At 34.0% G+C, this 22500-nt stretch overlaps 1 protein-coding gene across 1 annotated transcript in view; it reads right to left on the bottom strand.

The window, feature by feature from the left end:
• Positions 1 to 22500, bottom strand: part of LOC137633141 (polycomb group protein Pc-like) — a 1013348-nt gene that overhangs the window by 175756 nt on the left and 815092 nt on the right. The gene's annotated exons all lie outside the window — the stretch shown is intronic.

Genomic DNA, 22500 nt, shown 5'->3' with positions numbered 1-22500 from the left:
GATTTGAGCTTTGCTAGTAGTTGGTAGTAGGTTGGCCAGGGCACCAGCCGCCCGTTGAGATACTACCGCCAGAGAGTTATGGGGTCCTTTGACTGGCCAGACAGTACTACATTGGATCCTTCTCTCTGGTTAAGGTTCTTTCCCTTTGCATACACAGACACCGAATAGTCTGGCCTATTCTTTACAGATTCCCTGTCCTCATACACCTCACAACACTGAGATTACCAAACAATTCTTCTTCACCCAAGGGGTTAATAACTACTGCACTGTAATTGTTCAGTGGCTACTTTCCTCTCGGTAAGGGTAGAAGAGACTCTTTAGCTATGGTCAGCAGCTCTTTTAAGAGGACACTCCAAAATCAAACCATTGTTCTCTAGTCTTGGGTAGTGCCACAGCCACAGTACCATGGTGTTCCACTGTCTTGGGTTAGAGTTTACTTGCTTGAGGGTACATTCGGGCACGCTGTTCTGTCTTGTTTCTCTTACCCTTGTTTTGTTAGTTTGTTTAGGAAATATTTATTTTAATGTCACTCCTCTTGAATATTTAATTTTTCCTTGTTTCCTTTCCTCACTGGGCTACTTATCCTTGTTGGAGCCCCTGGGGCTATGGCATCCTGCTTTTCCAACTAGGGTTGTAGCTTAGCAAGTAATGATAATAATAATAATAGTAACAATCCACTATTTACGTAATTCACGTAATTTACTTAATCACATATCATTTTGGGCTTAAAAATGCCCCACGAAACAGAAACTTTCTAACTACCATAATGACGAACGAAGTTGTGAAACTTATGCACGTGGCTCGAAGCCTCATTATTTTGAAATAATGGTTTAGTTAAGGATTCACTGGAAAAAAAAAAGAAAAAAAAACCCGACAACAACTTGTGATTATGTTCTTCATAAACTGAAAACCATCCTTTCCAATACCGAGTAACATTTATATCAAGAGGTCATAAGTGACCTTAATTGGACCACATCAGAGATTATGTAAAAGAGATCCAACATACATCATATCAGATCATATACAGTAGGTAACCTCAATGTATCATATCAAAATTCATAAATTCAATGTATCATATTAAATCATAAGGTTATGAGTGATATATATAATGCAGTCGAAATTACAAGTAACCTTTAAAACATCACATTAAAGATTACATATTTTTCTGTGATTTCTCAACCTTTGCTCTAGTTACAGAAGAATCTTTGATTCGTTGCTTTAGAATATATTGGAACTTGCAAAATTTCGGTGTAAAACGACTGGTGTAGACCTTGAATCAGTCAGAGCAAAGACACTACTGTACAGATCTTTCAAAAGTTCGTTGAAATCAGACGTTTCAGTCACTTTCACTTCTTTAATATCAAGAATAGATACATACTCGTTCTCTCTCACGCCCTCTCCTTTATCTGACTCACTCTCGCATTTAACCTGCCTTTTATCTTTGAGACACCTTTTTTCCTTCGAGTTATTGGGAGAAATCACAGATACCAGAAGTCGGTGAATATCAAACACGAATGAAGAAATATCTTGAGCGAGGGGCAACCATCTCAATGACGAGACTGAAGTTTCTTTTTTTTTTCTTTTTTTTTTTTTTTTTGCATCGAGATTTTAAACAATTCTATCAAAATGACAAGGGTAAAAAAGACTGGTTTTCGCAAGTATTGTAAAACACCAATACATATTTTTTTGTGTAACTGTAAATCATGGAAGCAACTTTCTTTTGAGTTACAGTCCCACACACCTTTTCTGTTCCATTTTTTCCTATCGCACCTGAGCGGGTCTAAAAAAGGAAAAATAACTATAAGAATAAAGTAGTTGATACATTCTTGCTTTTTCTTTCTTTATTAACACCTTTTCGCGGGTATAAAAATAAAGATTTACTTTGCAATGGAGTCTCAATATAGGCTTCACTGCAGTACCACTACTATATGACTTTGAAGCCCTAAAGGATAGGCTACCTTACCAATAGTCAATTTTGCCAGTGCGTTACCACTGCAGTATTTACTTTATTGCGGTGGCATCTGGCCATCACCTCGGGACAACGACCATCAACCGTGTCACTTAATCGCCAATTTTCTCGTTGAGGTCGGCTGAAGAGCAAAAGTTGAGAAAACGAGGGCACTGTCCCACTCACAGCGACATCTTCACTTCTTCAACGGCTAACCGCATTGCTTTTAAACGCATATAGGTTGAAAGGTCGCTCATGAATGCTAGAGGAAAGGGACAGTGACATTGTCCTAGAGACTGACCATATATACATATGATCAGCGCCCAAGCCTCCTCTCCACCTTAGCTAGGACCAGGGAGGACCAGGCAATGGCTGCTGGTAACTCAGCAGATAGACCTATAGGCTACCCCATACCCGCCAACCTTAGCTCCCAAGGATGGTAAGGTTGCAGACATTAAAGGAACTAACGAGTCTGAGCAGGGCTCGAACCCCCGACTACCAATCACCAGGCAGAGACGTTAAAAATCAGGCTATAAAAATAATCCATATAAAATATACATGTTGCAAAGATAATGTTTGTTAACATTTTTTTTTCTTTTTTTTTAAAGCATTATATCGTTGGGAATCTTACATTACAGTAAGCAAAGCGCTTTAATGATTAAAAATATTATTATGTACTCCTCAATTATCAGTATGAAAGCCACCACTACTGTCTGCGCATTTACATTAAAAGCAGTTCCGTGGAATCTGTACTTCTCAATACGTATTCAAGATAATGGATCACTCAAAATGAAGCCTAACTACTGCTCCATGTTCACTTTATAATTCAACGAGTATGACTAAAACACGGAGAATCCAATGCATAGAGAATTACTACATATTCTGTCATTACAAAGTAATCGGAGAAATGATCGTATTCGAGGAAACGCCCCCCCCCCCAAAAAAAAAGACACTAGAAGAAAGAAATAGACACAGTAGTATTAATAGTAATAGCAGCAGTACTACTAGTAGCAGCGACGAAGATATTCTATATGATACGCATTCATAGATAAAAAAATCATAATAAGTTCATTTTCTAAAAGATACGACATTATTTTGTAAGCTAAGAGAGTTCTCATTTGCTTACCTAAAAGCATGCAGCTAACAAACTTGTGGTTGATGTGTTTATCAGTTTAGAAAAAAATTGGAACAAGAATTAAAAAAAAAAACTTCAATTATAAAAAGACATAATACTCCCGTTAGAACAAGTAAATTCAAGTCATCACTGGCCACAAGATTCTCTGCTGTAATATTTAACATATAAAAAAACAGATTATGGGTGACATTAAGCCTTGCGTGTATCAATGAAATTCACCATTTAATTTAATTGAAAATCCAAACCAATTGGTAGATACAAAACATTAAGGAAATCAAAATTCAAAAATATATTAAAACGAAATGTGACAATATTATGCCAAGAACATTTCGTGTGACGACAGGAAACCATACAGAGGTGGAAGCTGACCACTGTTATGTGATGAATGCCAAGGTCACAGAACCGAGAGAAACAACAAAATAAATGATCCGAGTCTTAACAGGTGAGCACAAGATCCTAGAAATGTTCTAACACAATCTGTGCCTATTAACGAATAGGATAATCTATTACAAAAATCGTGCAGATTATATTTCAATAATCAAAATATTTATATAAAGGATAAACTCAATACTTGAAAAAAGGCATAAATTAGATTATCTAAATAGCGTTCATACATAATAATCTGTTACGCAAAACCTCATACGAACATGATAATTTTTAGTTTAATTATGATGTACAGAATTGTTTATCGTGTACAATGGCGGTAATGTATGTTATTTATTATTCAAAATAGAATGATAAAATAATATATTACATAGCATCTCAAAACTGAATCGTTATAGAATATATGAATAAAATTATCTAGCATCTACGATAAAGACTACTCAAAATACATAAATGAGGGTTTACTACTCAGAACAGCGAGCATACAGAAACACGCAAAGGACAACTTATTACTGAAAACGACATAATTAAAGGATACATTACTACCCAAAACTGCACATAACCAGGAATGTGTACTGTTGAAAACAGCATACGTAGAGAATTATTCATAACTAAAATAAGTGTAAAAAAATCAAAATTACCATGTGCATATGTCAGGCTATTCTATTACTCAGAAGATCTTTATTGAGAGATGTTACGCCAAGTACATGTAAGACTTATCACGCCCACATGAACGTGACCATGAATACCTGCCACTGAAAGCCAAGTAGCTACTTATTCTCACATCACGAATCTTAATGTAAAAAGCCAGCCTCTTTGCGTCGCTTTTAGGTCTGAATAAAAGGCAAAAGTCTTTCAGCAAAATCAGACTCTAAAAGTACATTTACTATATGTAATTTGGGCCGTAACGCCCAGCGTTGGGGCCGGTGAGGCCTTTATACCAACAGTGTGTCACACGATCGTACATAGTTCATTTTGTGATATATTATGCTTGTATCTTCGCTCTTCCCGCGCACTAAAAAGAGCCTGAATAAACATATCTGTTTTTTCTCACCGGTAACGGTGTCGATTTTGAACATGAAATTTCTTGTTGCACTGAGCTTTTGTATATAAAGGAGAGTGTTCTATAATAAACTCACTCAGTTGCTTTTCATCCTGTCTTAGAGTCACAATCTTCTCTCGGCCCGTCACACCTTCAACGGCAAGGGTCATAAATGTATGCTTAAAGTGCACCATAAAAGGAGCATTGGTAGCACTATCACAAACACCCCAACCCCCATCCCCGGACACCTATTATTCATTTCAGAAAGCAGCATTCAAAATAGTTATGTTAGCCACTCAGCCCAAACTTTGAATATACTTCAAATCGAAACTCATAACAATTTTCGAGTCGGCCACTATGTTCCCCAGATTCCAGCAACGTTTCCATGTCATTTGATTTTTCTTCCAAGCGGCGCTTTTTTATCCCGAGGGCAAAACGACGAGGAATATCATACATTGACAAGGGGAGGATGAAAAATATCATACGTTATCACCTTTGATTTTTATGAATGGAGAGCGATTATTCATCTCAAGTGATTAAGACTTCAGTAAACCATAATAAAAACAACTCTAAACGTGAGATAACGTCAATATGTTTGTAATTTAAAAACATAATAAGATCAATAGTGAAAGGTACAATTGTGAATAATTGTAATTATAAAATTTATTCATGTAAATAGCAAAAAAAGGACACCTGACTGATTGCAATAATCAAAGAGGCATAACACTTACGTCAGTTATTATAGTATGTTTATTCTAAAGAGACTGGAGAGAAAGATTGATGAAAAACTGAGAAGTGAATAAGCAGGATTTCGAAAAGGTAGAAGTTGCACAGACCAAGTTTTTATTTTGAGACATGTACAGCAATGCATAGAATATAGAAATCCACTTTGATGGCATTTGTGGACTTAGAAAAAGGCTTTGATAGTGTGCACCGGCCAATTTTGTGGCGAGTCCTGCGTTATAATGATATTCCACTTAAATATGTATATTTGATCAAGTCTGTTCAGGAACATAGCAAGTGCAAAGTTAATATTAATGGGGAGTTATCAAATGAATTTCCAGTGAACAGCGTAGTATTCCAAGGGAAAGTGTTGTCACTTATGTTGTTTATCCTCCTCACGGATTTTGTAATGCGTAGAACAGTCCGAGATGGTGGAGAAGGATTGGACTGGATTGGTGATAGGAATTTAGCAAACCTAGATTATGCTGAAGATACTGACATTGTTAGCAGAACACCACAGAATTTGCTATGCTTGCTTACGAGAATGTATGATTGTATGAAATATCACACGAGGTTGGGCTGAACATAAATAGGAGACAAGAGATGATGAGAACGGAGTATGCAATGGAAGATGAAATATCATTGGAAGAAGAAAGGGTTCATGAAGCAGAATCATTCAATTATTTAGGAACTATGATCTCCAATACAGGGTCTTTGAAATTAGTTTAGTGAAAGACTGAAAAAAAATATCAGACAATGGCTAAATCAAGTAAAATTTGGAAATCAAATCGCCTGAAATATCATATAACAATCAGACTATATATCAGTTTAGTGAGATCTGTGTTACTCTATGGACATGAGTCATGGTAGGACAATGAAACAATCTCCGATTTAGTAGATTTGCGAACAAATCTCTAAGAAGGATATTGGGAGTTAAATGGCAGGACAGAATTAGAAATGAAACTATACGAGAGATTACTCGAGTGCCATATGTGGATGAAATTATGATGAGAGGTAGATGAGATGGTTTGGGCATGCTCTTCGCACTCCCCAAGAGAGATTAGTACACCAAACATTTACCTGGGCTCCACAAGGCACTAGAAGAGTTGGAAGACCCAAACCTACATGGCTGAGGACTATGAAGTGCGAAGTAGATGAAGAGGAATGGTGAAGTATTGAATTTAAAATCTCAAGATAGAGACGACTGGCGAAATCTAACCGAGGCCCTTTGCGTCAATAGGCGTAGGAGGAGATGATGAAATATATTATGAAGTATATACAATATTATGTATTGTAAAAATGTAAATCTAGCCTATATTTCTTAATAGAAGAAAAAAATAAACGTTAAACATAAATTTGGGTAACAACTAAAACCCCAAATTTTATTCCTATGTAGGGAGAAGATACCACATTCCCCAGAAGTTTAAAACAGAGAAAAATGTAAATGAGATCAGAGTTAATTTTACAGGAATCTTCTATCATCGTTCGAAATCAAATTCCTTCAGCACATTCTTCGGTGGACAATAAAGACATCAATGGGGCTCAGAAGAATGGCATTCATTTTTAAAGTATTTCTTTCAAAATGGCTTTCAAAACGCTATATCTACTTTACAATCAGTTCACGGAATTCAGAGTGGATTTTACCAGTTAAAGTAATTAAATTAATTAGTATGCAAAGATTTATTTATTTACTGAAACAGACGCTTCAAGAAAACTAGCTAAAAAAAAAAAAAGTAGGTCCCCGAGACACTAACTGATCATTACAGTCAAAGCGTAAGAGTCACAGCACTTTTCAATATGACTGTACACGTAATGTCAGATTGCATTCCATCTTGCGTCAGAGTTACCAGTCACTTACAAGGAGTGTTTCATCACAAAAGTATATCAAACAGCAACAGCTTCGACTTTATTTCGTTTATAATATATAAATTACTGTAACTATTTGATTATAAAAAAAAATCCTAAAAATTATGTAAGCATTTCCTCATCTAACCCCCATTGTTTTCCCTCATCATCAGTTTACAACTACAGTTTACCGTAAACAATAACAAGTAGTTCGTTCATCTGAGGTCCAAAAATGGTACTGCCAAAAATAAAAATAAGCATAACCTTTGATCAAAGTTCCAATCATGATGTAGAGTCACGTAACACGGCTAAGAAACGCTATTATTATTACCAGATGTGACAGAGAGCAGTTGTAATTCGCCCTCTAATCATGCTTCGTAAAATTTAACCCTATAAGACAGACCTTAATTCTCAGTGATCTAATAATCCTTGTGCCATGACGCCTACAGCATGTCAGAATACTCTCTGAGTTTCATAAAGGCATAAATTTTAAACACAAAACAACAATTATGCTTGTGTACCAACCGTGTGTCACACGATCGTACATAGTTCATTTTGTGTATATATTATGCTTGTATTTTCGCTCTTCCTCGCACTAAAAAGAACCAAAATAAACATGTCTGCTTTTCTCCTCTGTAACAGTGTCTGTTTTTGAACATGAAATTTCCTGTTGCTTTGAGCTTTTGTATATAAAGGAGAGTGTTCTATAATAAATTTACTCAGTTGCTTTCATCCTGCCTTTGAGTCACAACCTTTTCTCGGCCCGTCACACTTGGATCAACAAGTCGTTGGGGGAGGGGAGATATGAAATACAATCCGGGGCTTCCACATTCCTTAAACTATTCCTGCAACGGGAACAAAGGTATTACGAACTTAAAATTTTAATCTTTCCTAATGTACATTTGTCGGTGAAGAAGCCAAACAAGAATACCAGTTGGAAATAGCAAGTTAATTTTAGAGTGGCTCTCCCATACCACTCTTATACTTTGTTTATCAAAGAAAATGCTCCCAAATGCTCAAGTACAATCTAAAATAATCTACACAATATGAACGTTTGAATCTAAAATTAATTTTCGAACACTTACCTGCATAACTTAATTCGGTTGATCACATCTGTGTCGGTTCTAGACACAGATGTGATCGGTTGAATTAAGTTATACAGGATAAGTGTGAGACACGTGAATTTTTAAATTTAAAATTAATTTTCGAACACTTACCTATATAACTTAATTCAGCCGATCACATCTGTTTCTGGAGCCAACACAGATGTGATCGGCTGAATTAAGTTATACAGGATAAATGTCAGACACGTGAATTTTTAAATTTAAAATCAATTTTCGAACACTTACCTATATAACTTAATTCAGCCGATCACATCTGTTTCTGGAGCCAACACAGATGTGATCGGCTGAATTAAGTTATACAGGATAAGTGTCAGACACGTGAATTTTTAAATTTAAAATTAATTTTCGAACACTTACCTATATAACTTAATTCAGTCGATCACATCTGTGTCGGGTCGAGACACAGATGTGATCGGTTGAATGTAGTTATACAGGATAAGTGTGAGACAAAAACGTTTTACGTGAACTAGGTTTTCATGTTGTATGTTGCATTCACCATATTCCACAACCTCACATACCAAAAGGAACAAACTGGGAAAAAATCTGCTGACCAGCTAAACGAACCCTATCGCTTATGAATTACATATTAGCCTTCACTTTACGGTTCGATTATATCTACACCTCAAGAGTTCGGACACAATTCCTTTCCGAAACAAAGAGACAAATTATATAAGCATCAAAGTCTGACTTAATTCTATTATACTGTGTCACAATCTCCGCAGCCATCATTACAACTGTTATAATTTGTTATTAACATTTCACAAAAAGAAAATAAGTCCTGAAATTCAATATATGCTTGAGGGTGTTTCCATGATAGCGTAAAATGACCCACCGGCTCTTACTTACTTCCATGTGAATGGGAATATAAAGGTATGTGTGTTTCATAGTAATATGCAAAAGACAAATAAATATTAGTAGTATACGACACTCTCCTTATATCATTACCATTGTTGTTAACTTTCGAAACTCCTAAATGACAAAGAAGTGCTATTCTAGAAGTTCCTTTCGTTGTAACACTTGCAATTCATATTAGGACCTACTTCAAATTATTTACTTGTAGAGAATATAAAGGTATATGTGTTTCATACTAATATGCAAAAGACAAATAAATATTAGTAGTATACGAAACTATCCTTATAACATTACCATTTTTGTTAACGTTCGAAACTCCTAAATGACAAATAAGTGTTATTTTAAAAGTTCCTTTCGTTGTAACACTTGCAATTCATAATAGGACCTACTTCAAATTACTTACTTGTATGGATATGTATCTATTTCATTTAAATTTTAATAATAGCCTAATTACTATAAGAATTTCTAGATATTTGATCTTTCTCCACAATTTTAATCATACTATCTTCCTATTTTAATATAACTCTAGAAGAGTAAAATAAGAATATTCACATGATACTAATATGATGATTTAACGTATTTAAACGTAGAATGATGGAGAAATTAAAATAGCCTGCCTTTAAAGATCTGTATTTTTGTGTTATTACGTATATTTTCTAACACATGGAGTTTAATTTAAATATTTCACCTTCAAAAAACCTGTATTGATGCAATTTAACTGTAGAATGTAGGTAAAACATTACAGTATTTCCTTTACAAACAGAGAATAATAAATAAAGCTGTAGTTTAACGAAAAATTTTTTTAGGGTAAAACATAAACAATGTAATAGATCTGAACGAAATTGGGATCAATCTTATGTTTGCATTTGCCTAATCATTCATTTCTCCATATTGTGAAGTCAATAATTTCATCTCTTTGTCCCTTGAAAGACAGGGAAGCTTTTAACTATCACGAACGGAAGAGAGAGAGAGAGAGAGAGAGAGAGAGAGAGAGAGAGAGAGAGAGAGAGAGAGAGAGAGCTTGTCGATTCAGTTTACAAGATCGTCGTTGACCAGGAAGGGGCAGGAAAGGTGCAATTTTCGCTTGACAGAAATAACAACTTATCCTCAATTGGAAGCAAAAATCAGGACGTGTTTCTCAGATTTGGACCAGCGATGCTACAACCACGGAATAGGAAGAAGGCCCGAGACAGAGAAAAGAAAAATTTGAAAAAAAAAAAAAAATAAATAAAATAAATGTACTCAATTCATGTGCAAAAGATGAATTAAATATTTACGTAAGTCCTAATTCGAAAAGGTACCAGATATATAGGTTCAGTAAATACATCAAATGTATTACAGTTGTATATATACATAAACGCTTATATAAATATATATATATATATATATATATATATATATATATATATATATATATATATAATTCATCCACACACATATATAGAAATTCATATTTATATAAGCCACAAATACCTCTTGATATCGAATTCTCTCTGTCTCGGGATCAGAGACCTAAAGGGGAAATTAACTTAATGATGATAACATCTGGTTGGCCGAGGATTCGAACTCGGACTAAGGTGGTAAGTCACTGGAACCTCAGTTTCCTTGTTCCGAGTTCGAATCCACGTCCAACCAGATGCTATTATCATAAAGATAATTTCACCCTTGATTCTCTGATCTTGGGGCAGAGAGATTTCAATATCAAGAGGTATTTGTGGCTTAAATGAATATATGATAAGCACGTTTAAATGTGCAATATATATATATATATATATATATATATATATATATATATATATATATATATATATATATGTATGTATATGTGTATATATACATATATAGATATAGATATATATATATATACATATATATATATATATATATATATATATATATATATATATATATATATATATACATATGTATGTATGTATGTGTATATATAAATAGATATAGATATAGATATATATATATATATATATATATATATATATATATATATATATATATTGTATATATACATATATAGATATATATATATATACATATATATATATATATACATATATATATATATATATATATATATATATATATATATATATATACATATGTATGTATGTATGTGTATATATAAATAGATATAGATATAGATATATATATATATATATATATATATATATATATATATATATATATATATATGTATATATAATATATATATATATATATAGATAGATAAAGATATAGATACATATACATATATATATATATATATATATTATATCTATAAATATATACACACACATATATACTGTATATATATACATAGTTAGAAAAAAGGGAGGAAAGTGAACTTGAAACTTTTTCTAGAATTGGATACAAGAAACGACTAAAAAAAATAAAAGAGAGAGAGAGAGAGAGAGAGAGAGAGAGAGAGAGAGAGAGAGAGAGAGAGAGAGAGAGAGAGAGAGAGAGAGAGAGAGAGAGTATGTCGTCGAAATAAGAAACAGACATGAAGGACAAGGACAGCCTTCGGACAATGGTTCCGGGGACGTGGAAACCTCAAAAAACAGGCCCGTTCTTTTCTTCCTTCCGCAAAGAAACAAATGAAGGCGCACAAAACAATTAAAACAAATGATAATACACAGCAAAGTCTGCACTTTTAATGAATAAATTAAGCAGGTTTTTGTTCGGTTTAATCTTATTATTTCCGGTGGGAGAGCATGTACCGAGGTCATGAAAATCAAAATACAAAAAGATTACTGAAAGTTATTCATTCATAAAAAATAAAAGACGAGCGTAAATATAATTCAAACGTGTATCTTACACGTCCAGTGCTAAAAAGAATTATAAACGCAATACATGAGTACTAAATATGTCATAGTGAAAAACACGGATACTTAAAAAATATACCAACAGATTATTATTATCATTATTATTATTATTACAAGCCAAGCTACAACCCTAGTTGGAAGAGCAAGATGCTATAAGCCCAAGGGCTCCAACAGGGAAAAATAGCCCAGTGAGGAAAGGAAATAAGGAAATAAATAAACGATGAGAATAAATTAACAATATATCATTCTAAAAACAGTAACAGCATCAAAACAGATATGTCCTATATAAACTATTAACAATGTCAAAAAAAAATTTGTCATACATAAACAATAAAAAGACTCATGTCAGCCTGAGCAATAAAATATTCAAAGCCGTCAGAATTACAAAAGGAAAGTGGATAGAGATAATTACGTACTTTTTAAAAAGTCAATATCCTGGGTAAAGAAGCATTGTATTACGGGCACCTTCCGGCCAAAAACATACGGCCGAGGCATGTTATGGATCTGTTAATATAAACGAGAGAGAGAGAGAGAGAGAGAGAGAGAGAGAGAGAGAGAGAGAGAGAGAGAGAGAGAGAGAGAGAGAGAGAGAGAGAGAGTGGTACTGCAGTATAAAATATAACCAGGCTCTTTGTCATCTCTTCACAAAACCTACAAGCATCGAAGTTTATATAATAATAATAAAAATAATAATAATAATAAAAAACCTTCATTACAATAATAATAATAATAATAATAATAATAATAATATTAAATATAGTAACAACAACATGAACAGAAAAAGAAAATAAAAAAAAAGCATTTATATAATTTCGCGCAGCCAGCCGTAGGCCTGATCAAATATTTACTGACTACATTATTCAAGATAAGGAACCGTTGCCTTACTGGTTATTATTCATTTTTATTCTCTCTACTTCACTGGGGCGGTCAACCTTACAGAAGAACCCACCCACATAGAAGATGAGCAGTAAGAAGTCCTAAGAAGTTCAAAGTTCAGAGTTTACGCACAATAGTACACTAAAATATCGAGTTACCTGGATGACGCAACACTTCGACAACTCTATACTAACGACTTGAATGGAAATATTATTCTTGAGAAATTACGTTGTTTGGTTAATGCTATTATTATGCAGACACAATATATTTACAATAAAGAGTAAGTATCTGGCTATATGAATGTATGTATGTATGTATGTATGTATGTATGTATACTGTATACAAACACAATATATATATATATATATACATATGTATAAATACACACACACACACACACACACACACACACACACACATATATATATATATATATATATATATATATATATATATATATATATGTATATATATATATATATATATATATATATATATATATATATATATATATATATACATAATATACATACATATCAGGTCAAGTAAAGCTCTCCCGGTCCGATGGGTAAGGGGAGTAGTAGTCATACCCTGGTGAGAGGGGGTTGTTTGTATGTGGTGTATATATCTAAATATTTAAGCCATCATTTCTGACAGGTCATGTACGCTAGTAACAAAATATTGAGTTACCTGGATGACATAACACTTGGCAACACCAATTTAGCGACTAGAATGGAAATAGTATTCTTGGGAATTTACGCTGTTTAGGTTATGCTATTACGCAGAGTATTTTCTTACGTGTTGAACGTCAATTGTACTGTACGTGATCAAGGTATATTATTATTATTATTATTATTATTACTAGCCAAGCTACAACCCTAGTTGGAAAAGCAAGATGCTATAAGCCCCAAGGGCTCCAATAGGGAAAAATAGCCCAGGGAGGAAAGGAAATAAGGAAATAAATAATTGATGAGAATAAATTAACAATATATCATTCTAAAAACAGTAACAGTCTGCATTTTATGACGGGCAAGAATACCCTGTTTAAAACAGTTGATTGATCGACGCTTATGTGCTGTAGGTATTTTCTTTTTTTTTTTAACAATGTAAAGTGGTCTTCAATATTTCTGGTACACTTCACGGGAAGATAAGGAGACGTCTGATAGTTATACCGGTATACAGGAGACGTCTGATAGTTATACCGGTATACAGGAGACGTCTGATAGTTATACCGGTATACAGGAGACGTAATAGATATACCGGTATACAGTACTGTACCGGAAAACGAACGATGTTTAGAGCAAAAAAGAAGCTGTTGGCAAGCTGCAAGTAAAACAAAGTAGGCGAGCTTGTAGTTAACTTATCAAAACCTTTTTGTATATCAAAATTCGCAAAATGCTATACACAAAAACATTGGTATTTGTTTAATAGCACTTTTTAAATCTAATAAAAAAAATTTATCCTGTATTTAAAAGCTCAGATTCTTCGTTTTACAAGCAGTGTTGCCATTAGTTTCTCTTTTGCTAAACACAGCATTACGTGCTAGTGACCCATGAAGTGTACTGGAATTAATGAAGCCAACTGTACCGACAAAACTGTTCAGCTAATTCAATATATGCAAACCTCTTCGAAACTATACACTCTGGTTGTCAATTGCCGTTTACAGAAGAATGTTCTAAACTTGATTTGCATCAATCAAGTCCTTTTAAAGCCGTCGAAGCTCAACAGGTTTAAATTGCTTCGTGATCATAAATTTACAATCTACTTCCTTTCTGCTTCACAAATAATTGCTGATCTATAAGAACTTTGGTTACACAAGCTTTCCTGTGCAACTACATACGCGTTCTAGAACATACAAAAAGAAAGTAATATTCTAAATGGTTACTTTTATTCTGAAGAGAAAATAAGACTTTCGTGTGCACATGACTCTTCACAACATATGACAAGAGGAAATTTTAAAAGAAAAAAGAAGAAGAGGCGGACAGGAGATGACTAAGAAAAAACAGATAAGCGTCTTTCTCTCCTTCCCTTCCACTTCCTTTTCTGAAACAAACACGACTAGAAAAAAAAAAACTCATAAGAATGACAAAAGGCCAAGACAAACTTGGCCAAAGTCTTGTCGCTGTGGGTTTCATTAATAAAAAAAAAAAAAGGAAGGGAAAAAAAAATAAAAATAAAACTCCAATCTCATTCCCGGAAGTGGGGCGCTGGGCTCCATGGAAGAAACCAGGGGAGGTCTTACAACTTATTGATTTATCGGACTGAATAGCAAATCCTTCTTTAAAAATATCTCTGCTTTGAAATGCGAGTTATTCACGAGCTCTTCGCCAAACAAATTGAAAAGGACGGGACGTTTACAGATGGTAATTCTTATATCTGTTTTGTATGTCTGATATCAGGATCGAAGGGAAATATACAGAAATATATGAGTTTAAACGGAAATCTAAATATTAGATTGTAATTACACTTATTGAAAATAAAATAGTTGTTACAAACTGTAACTGAGTAAATGAACAAAACAAAAACAAAATACAAACAAAAAAGTGATGATCACCTTCAGTGAAGATTAAAATATTAATTTTACATTAAAGAACAAAAGGGAATTTGTGACATATATTCATACTTATACAGTAAATTATGTAGCTGGTAGACAGGCAACTGCTGTGAGTCGTAATCACGGAGAAGAATGGCCGGGGTCTAGCAACTACATTCCAAAAGATATTATCATCATCATCATTATCTCCTCCTACGCCTATTGATGCAAAGGACCTCGGTTAGATTTCGTCAGTCGTCTCTATCTCGAGCTTTTATTTCAATACTTCTCCATTCATCAACTCCTGCTTCATTCTCCATAGTCCTCAGCCATATAGGTCTAGGTCTTCCAACTCTTGTGAAGCCCATCTGAACGTTTGCTGAACTAATCTCTCTCGGGGAGTGCGAAGAGCATGCCCAAAGCATCTCCATCTACCACTCATCATGATCTTATCCACCTATGGCACTCGATTAATCTCTCTTATAGTTTCATTTCTAATCCTGTCCTGCCAAATCTACTAAATCTATTGGAGACTGTATCATCGTTATACCATGGCTCATGTCCATAGAGTAACACCGATCTCACTAAACTGATTTATAGTCTGGTTTTTATACGTAATTTCAGGCGCTTTGATTTCCAAATTTTACTTGACCTAGCCATTGTCTGATTTGCTTTTTTTCAATCTTTGACTAAACTCTAATTCTAAAGACCCTGTATTGGAGATAATAGTTCCTAAATACTTGAATGATTCTACCTCATTAATCCTTTCTCCTTCCAATGATATTCCATCTTCCATTGCATACTCCGTTCGTATCATCTGTCTTTCTTCTATTTTCTTCAGCCAAACCTTGTGTGATCTTTCATGCATTCTGATAAGCAAGCATTGCAAATCTTGTGGCGTTCACCTAAGGATATCATTATCAGCATACTCTACGTCTGCTAAATTCCTATCATTAATCCAGTCCAATCCTTCTCCACCATCTCTGACTGCTCAACGCATTACAAAATTCATGAGGAGGATAAACAACATAGGTGACTACACCTTCCCTTGGAGTAAACCGCTGTTCACTGAAAATTCATTTGATAAGACTCCATTAACATTAACTTTGCAATTGCTATGCTCATGAACAGACTTAATAAAATTTACATATTTAAGAGGAATTCCATAATAACCAGGACTCATACAATTGGCAGGTGCACGCTATAAAAGGCTTTTCCATAGTCCACAAATGCCATGAAAGTGCATTTCTATATTCTACGCATCCCTGTACAATATGTCTCAAAATGAAAATTTGGTCATTGGAACTTCTACCTTTTCTAAATCCTGCTTATTCATCACTCAATCAATCTTTCTCCGCAGTCTATATACATAATATGTAAATATATATGTACTGTATAAATATATATATATATATATATATATATATATATATATATATATATATATATATATATATATATATATATATATAGACTTGATTGCAGTTAGTATTTTCATCCATTAGAGACATAACAACGGATTCAACAACGAAAATTCATATACAAAGACATCGTATTTATACAGGAGAAGGGGATTCCACACAAGTCAGTCACTAGATAATTCCATATAAGTCAGATTTTGCATAAAATTATTATATATATATATATATATATATATATATATATATATATATATATATATATATATATATATATATATATATATATATATATATATATATATATATAGGTTGAACGTTTGGTTAAACACCACTTAAAAAAAAAGTCCTTCCATTTTCTGATAAGACAGAATTATTCTATCCCCTCCCTGGCCTTCCTCCTTCCACGATCCTCTCGGACAGGAAACGGACTGAAAGTTCTCATTTAGCTTCCATTTTCTTCCCTTTCTTAACATAATCACTCCGAGAGGATGTAAGGAATATTAATGAGATAACAATTCACTCGAAGTAAAAATTCATAAATCCTGTTCGTTATGCGAATCTGCAGTAATGAATGAAATGCAAAAAAAACTATAGGAGATTATGCAAATAGCGTTCACAGCATTGAGAGAGAGAGAGAGAGAGAGAGAGAGAGAGAGAGAGAGAGAGAGAGAGAGAGAGAGAGAGAGAGCCTTACCTTACTTTGGGTTCCCCCAGGTCCCTCAGTGTGAGGCACCTCGTACATTCACCAGAGAGTTGCTAATGCATCTTCCGGTGTATTTTGCATCTTCCAGTCTTGGATGGTCTGAGAGAGAGAGAGAGAGAGAGAGAGAGAGGAGAGAGAGAGAGAGAGAGAGAGAGAGAGAGAGAGAGAGAGAGAGAGAGAGAGAGAGAACCTCGCACACTCAAAGCGATCACATCCTAGATTTCCTTTTACGAGTATTAGCAATCCTGTAACTGGTCGGTTTGACGTCAGTTACTTTAATCTTTTTGGGAGACGAGGCTGCCCCTCTCCACACGGACTCGGATCCCCCCACTTGGTCAAGACCAGACTAATTCTATGGTCAATAATGATTCCACGAAATTGCAAAGCTTACAGTATGATTTGGAATTGAATAGATTAACAGAAAATACAGATCATTGGATACTAAGGGTGTCATAAACAGCGCCTATATAAATATTCAATCTGTTATAGAACAATTCAAATTAGAGAATTGATAAATGATACATATCTTGTTCAAGAAGAAACTAGAGATTATCTTCTTCTCTAAGTATTTCGATAATGTGGATTTGACAATAAACACCAGTTATTATTATTATTATTACTAGCTAAGCTACAACCCTAGTTGGAAAAGCAAGAAGCTATAAGCCCAAGGGCTCCAACAAGGAAAAATAGCCCAGTGAGGAAAGGAAATAAGATAATACATAAACGATTTAAGAAATAATGAACAATTAAAATAAAATACTTTAAAACATTTGATATGGCAATAAACAACACCTTATGCAGTGCGACATGCAAATTACCTAAGAATGCTTACGATAATCTGATTTTGTAGGCCCTGTAAAGAGTAAGGTTCCCCTACGTGATAGGACCAGGAAAGCATTCCTTAAAGTAATAGTGGCCAACTGGAATTTACGAGAAAGTGCTCAAAGCATTCTGGCTCCCTGAACATTAAATACATCGAACACTAACGCTGAGAATTCAACAGCATCCCTTGAGATCTGAGGAGATGCCGCCTTCTCACATCTAATGACGCATGAATCGCTTGAGGGAGGGGGGGGGGGGGTGTAAAAGACACGTGACTGACGACATTCAAGTAACGATGACTTGGGTCTGAAAAGCCATTTGTCATTTACAATCCTCTAAACCCTGCAACGTTTGTATACATCGACAGAAACCCTTTGAAAGATTAAAGGCATTCAGAAGAAGACTGGAGAGAAGAGGCGGATCATGACGAGACGATCTCTAAATCAAATGGCATCTTTTATGCACATAAACTTAGGAAATAAAATATGAAAATCCTGGAAAGCGAATGTTCTTCCTCTTCTTTATTACATCCGAGGGGGGGGGGTGAAGTGGGGGGTGGGGGCACACACACAGGCATGACCCTTCCGCATCACAGGGCCAGAGGAGATAAATGGAAGTTTGATGGCGTCATTCGCTGCACTAGATCAGAATGAGTTGGATATACATATTGAGAGAGAGAGAGAGAGAGAGAGAGAGAGAGAGAGAGAGAGAGAGAGAGAGAGAGAGAGCTATCAACTTAAATTCTGAATTTCACATCACGTAAGTCAAGCGACTTTAGGATCGAGTGTAGCCAGCTCTTTTTTTACTTAGTGTGAAATGACAGCCAATATTAAAGAGCATTTGATAAAAAGAATATGTAGGCTACTTGACAAAAACTCCCTGTTTGGATGAACTTCAGCACCTAGATCAGATACACTTCAAAACCATACGAAAACAAAGTTAATTATCGTTTCAAATTTTATCTTATGTATCTACTTTCATTTGATGCATTTTCTTATATCACTTGTGCAGTTTATCATTTAATTATCAGTGTCTTTTAAAGTAATCTTCAGCCAAGTTGGAAGGAGGTTATGATTTACCTGCTCTTTCTGTGGGCGTGTTTGTGAACAGCTTCCTGACCACAATTTTACTCTTAGAGTAATGAAACTTGCAGGGATTAACTGTTATCTAAAACACCTGATAATGATTAAATTTTGGAAGGTCAAGGTCACAGTCAAGCAAAACTCCGAGAATTAAAGACGCCGCGGCGAAAGTCTGCGCTCTACTGAGTGCCCCTCTAGTTCATTAGTGTCCTTGATCTATAGCATTCTTCTTAACAGTTAGGATTGAAACTTAGCAAGTATAAATAACAATTTTAACCATAGAGGACGCTGAAATAGTACCTATAGGAACGGCGTCGACGAATTTAAAAATCATACCGCAAGTTTCATAAGCCATCATCCGTCATAAAGGGAGAGATAGAAACTGACATTAATTACTCTTTTTTCCTATTTTCTTAAAAGACAAAAAGAGCCTTTTCGTATCCCTAATTGCCAAAAAAAAAAAAAAAAAAAAAAAAAAAAAAAAAAAAAAAAAAAAAAAAAAAAAAAAAAAAACCGTATCATTATAAAAATTATATGGCATATTCTGCGTTAAAATATGGTATTGCATCCAATGTTGCCATATTACATTATAACAAAGGATGATTATAACATTTCAATTAATATGAAAATATATATCCATTTCACAGAATATGTTAATACAAATACAGTTATAACATTAAGAGTAGTAAGATGATAATAATAATAATAATAATAATAATAATAATAATAATAATAATAATAATAATGATAACGGATCCTAAATCATAGTTTTGAAAAACAAATATACAACTTTTGAGAGAGAGAGAGAGAGAGAGAGAGAGAGAGAGAGAGAGAGAGAGAGAGAGAGAGAGAGAGCAAAGGGTGTATGAAAGAGTGGTGGAAAAGAAAGGAAGGCCAGAGGGGATACAAGAAAGGGTGGAAGTGAAGGAGAGGATAGAAGAATGGTAGAAGGGGGAAGGGGGTTGAGAGTAGACCCGTTTGACTCGCAAAAGGTCAAAGGTTACATATGAATTCCCGTTGCGAATTTCAGCCGAGAGGGACGAAGAGGTTCAGAGTTGAAGGGGAAAAGACAAGCAGAGGCCTTCCGCTGTTATCGCCAGTCCCTAAATAATCATAATCATAAATATCATTTAGGAGAGAGAGAGAGAGAGAGAGAGAGAGAGAGAGAGAGAGAGAGAGAGAGAGAGAGAGAGAGAGAGAGAGAGAGAGAGAGAGAGAGAGACTGAAATGCTAGTCTACCTCATCTCAAAATTTAGGAGGAAAATGGATATTTGATGAAGTTATTAAGTTATATCTCATCAAAGGGATTCAAGTATACGAGAATGAAAACTTCAATTATCAAAATACTCCTCATTCGTAATGGAAAAAAACCCTCAAAGGAAAAACATCATTTACAGTAATAAAAAAAATCTACAAATCAAGATAAATACTAATTAATAACCACTATTACTCATTCATTGCCTGCATTTGGTACTTCCTTCTAAAAACAATTTGAGGAAAAGACAAGGTGGAGTGAAAAAATCTAATAAATGTTCATTTAATTGAAATCTGACAGACTTTTAAAACACTAGATCAAAAGACGTGTCACTGTAACCTCAGTTTCGACTTGGTCAGGGTTCGAATCCTCGGCCGACCAGAAGCTGTTATCATGAAGTTATATTCCCTCTTGGGTCTCTGATCCCGAGGCGGAGCAAATTCGATATTAAGAGGTATTTATGGCTGATTTGAATACGGGAAAAAACGCGATTAAAAGTGAAAAATTAATTATATGTATATATACATACATATATATATATATATATATATATATATATATATATATATATATATATATATATATATATATATATATATACATACATACATACATACATGTGTGTATACATTGTATGTATATTCATATACATAAATCTTTAACAAAACCTAAATCTTAAGATACCGAGATGGAATACAAGAGAATCGTCATTAAAAAGGTTCCTCTTACTCCAGCGTTACCTGTATTTTAGAGAAATTTGTTTCATAGTTGCGGCTTACCAGCCACTGGCAGGAGTTTTCTATTAGCTAAAACCCATTACATATTCATACATAAATATATATATAATATATCCATATACATATACACAATACATACACACACAATAATATACATATATATATATATACATATATATATATATATATATATATATATATATATATATATATATATATATATATATATATATATATATATATATATATATATATACACACACACATAAAGACAGCTAATAGGTGATGAGCCTAAATTTGTGATACAACCAGAAAGGAATCATATATAAACTGACCGAAAGTACGAACTCTAATAGCATTTTAATTTTTCCTATAACCTCTATTGTATTAACTAATGCACTGCAATTGTTCAGTGCTTACTTTCCAGTTCTCTTGCTTTAAGGTAGACTCAAGCACACTCTTCTTTCTAGTTCTTTATTTCCTTTCCTCACTGTGATATTTTCCCTGATAGAACCCTTGGAATTATAGCATCCTGCTTTTCCAACTAGAGTTGCAGCTTAGGTGGTAATAATAATAGTAACCTGAAAATAACATTGCTACAGTAATGATATCTTGTTATATCCAAGGAACTGCAATTATGGTAATCAAATTTAATACAAATCTTTTCTGGAAGGAACTTTTTTGGGAGAGAGAGAGAGAGAGAGAGAGAGAGAGAGAGAGAGAGAGAGAGATTCCACAATACTTTACCAGTATGATACACCTCGAGGTTACTAAATAGAGCAACAAGGTTCATCTTAAGATCGTTAAAGCAAAGACATCTATCTGTGAAGAAAACTTTTGCAACGCCAGCTACTTTATATAAATATACAGGAGTTTCACCCATAACACTAGAACCTTCTGATCATTACTGTACCCTTCACCCCATGCACTCCTGGACAGAATGCACCCTTTCGCTTCATAGCTAATAATAATAATAATAATAATAATAATAATAATAATAATAATAATAATAATAATAATAATAATAATAATAATAATAATAATATGCTCCCTTTCTTCCAACATCCTCTTCAGACCATCAGAATATACTTTTAGGAATCGATGCTTCCTCTTCAGATTTCATTTTAATTTCTCATTCAACATTTGATTTCCCTCAAGATCAATTAAAACGATCCTTC

This window comes from Palaemon carinicauda, chromosome 42 (assembly GCF_036898095.1).
Source record: "Palaemon carinicauda isolate YSFRI2023 chromosome 42, ASM3689809v2, whole genome shotgun sequence".
Classification (NCBI taxonomy): Eukaryota; Metazoa; Arthropoda; class Malacostraca; order Decapoda; family Palaemonidae; genus Palaemon; species Palaemon carinicauda.
This window is presented reverse-complemented; position numbering and strand designations above follow the sequence as displayed.